This window comes from Pituophis catenifer, unplaced genomic scaffold (assembly GCF_029215685.1).
Source record: "Pituophis catenifer annectens isolate HBS135680 unplaced genomic scaffold, rPitCat1.0.hap2 SCAF_8, whole genome shotgun sequence".
NCBI classification, from domain to species: Eukaryota; Metazoa; Chordata; class Lepidosauria; order Squamata; family Colubridae; genus Pituophis; species Pituophis catenifer.
In genome coordinates, this window is record NW_027256888.1 from 6,747,189 (window position 1) to 6,749,462 (window position 2,274).

General features: G+C 39.1%; 1 non-coding gene across 1 annotated transcript; it reads left to right on the forward strand.

Annotated features, from left to right (window-relative positions):
- Nucleotides 1-373: 373 nt before the first annotated feature.
- LOC139320780 (U6 spliceosomal RNA) lies at nucleotides 374-480 on the forward strand. Its single transcript, XR_011600725.1, has one exon. It is a non-coding gene; the product is annotated as a U6 spliceosomal RNA (small nuclear RNA).
- The last annotated feature ends 1,794 nt before the right edge of the window (nucleotides 481-2,274 follow it).

The following is a 2,274-nucleotide window of genomic DNA, read 5'->3' on the forward strand; positions in this document are numbered from 1 at the left end:
GTAATGGCGAACCTATGACACATGTGCCCAAAATAGCACGCAAAGCCATGTCACCCAGCACGCACGGCCTTGCCTGTTTGTCTTCTGGGTTTCTGGTGCACATGTGTGCATGACGATCAGCTGTCTTTCGTGTGAGCGGCAGTGCTGAAAGCCAGTGTGTGCATGTGCGCCAGCCAGCTGATTGTTGGGTGTGCATACGCGCCAGAACCCAGAAGTTAGGCTTTTCTGGAGTGCGATCCCTTAACCCGTGGCAGTGCCAAAAACGGGCCTGCACATGCACGCCATCCAGCTGATCATTGGGGTGTGCATGCACGCTAGAACCCAGAAATTCAGTTTTTCCAGAGTGTGGCCTCAACAAGAGCGTGCGGGCGATGTGCTCGCTTCGGCAGCACATATACTAAAATTGGAACGATACAGAGAAGATTAGCATGGTCCCTGCGCAAGGATGACACGCAAATTCGTGAAGCGTTCCATATTTTTATCATGTATGTACTCGAACTTGCAAGCTAAATGTTGGAGATGTGAATGTATGATGTAACCTATTATCATATATGGTGGACCTGTAAGAAAATCAAGGCATTTTGGATAAAAATTTGGTGGGTGATGCAGAACATTTTGAAAAGAAGGTTGAAACTTACTCCTCAATTGTTTCTATTGGGTATAATTACGGACTGTACAGTTTCAGAGACTAAATTGATTTTGAACTTAATATCAGCAGCTAGGCTGCCTGGTAGCTCAATATTGGAAGAAGGACTCTTTGCCTACTATTGAAGAGGGGATATTGAAAGTAACAAACCTAGCAGAAATGGCGAAAATCTCTGCGTATTTGAAGGACCACACGCAAGAAAGATACGTATCGGAATGGAGAAGATGGATTGATTATATTCAAAAAAGTATCAGACAAGAAAATATCAAATAGCTTATGAATGAATGTTAGTATTAGAAGTATTTGGTTATCTGTAGTGGACTTAAGGTTTCAGTGGGGGAGGTAGTACTTTGAGGATAAGTAGATTAATCTAGTTTATGTTTGATTAAATGAAATACCTTGTATTTTGCTCTGGGAAGTTGGGGGGTGGGAGGGTGGGATGAAGGGGGGAAAGGGGTGGGGGGAACATGGGGGGGGGAATTTTTTGTATTTCTTTTTTGTAAAACTTTTCAATAAAAAACAAAAAGCGTGCGGGCGCAACATTTCGGTGTGACCTTTTTGGCACTTGGTGCCGAAAAGGTTCACCGTCACTGCTCTATACTATACAAAATGCATCCTTTTAAGTGTTTGTGGGGTAGCATTTATATTTGTCTGAGAACAATTTAAGAATAAGTATATCCTCTGCACTTGGAATAATTGGAGCAGAAACACATTTAGTGCCTCAAATCACTAAAAGCCCCCTTTAAAAAAAATGCTATAGCTGTAAAAGTATTTGAAAAGGCCATTTTTCAAAAGTTTTCGTTACCCTCTTATTAGCTGATTCGTGAACCAGAGTCCATTCCCAGTTACTTTGGCTATTTCTATTTCTATTTCTAACAGAATGATCATGTGTCCAGCTTAAATCCAACACATTATACTCTCCTAACTGACTGTTATTGAGCTTAACTATTTAAAGAGAACTCAGTTGGATGAAAAATAATGCTTGCAAATTTTCCACTTTAGCATCATTTCTTTTCTTTTCTTTTTAATAACACAGATTAAAGTACGATCATCCAACAATAGCTATCTGGGGATTTTCTTTTTCTTTTCCCTTTGCTTTGCATTTTAATACAATATCAGTGGAATATGTTATATCTGATTAGGTTTGAGATTTTTCTCTGGGAATAGAAGACCATCTTAAAAGATTGAAATGATGTTAATCCTTCTGTGTATGGTCAGCTTTGGAGCAAATGCAGTCAGTATCTTCTTAATGCCTTGTCAGCATTGAAGGACGCTTATAATTCAGGCTGGGAAAAAGATATATTCTGATATACGTTGACTGAGGATATTAGCATAGCTTCTTTGTAACTTAAATGAAAAGAGTAGGTATATTCTTTAGGATCTGGGAGGGAGGCACTACTACAAAACATAAGTCTTTTTCATTGGATTTGTTTGCTTCTCCTATGCAAAAAAGAAAGAAAGAAAAGAAAGAGAGTTGTAAAACAAGAGTTTCTCTTAAAATAAAAAAAAAAGATTTTCTAAGACTGGGTTTAACAACTGGAACAGCTTGAAGAAGCTGGCCCCTATTTCTTACGATCTAATTTGTTGTTTGTTGTTCAGTCGCTCAATTGTGTCTGATTGTTCATGAC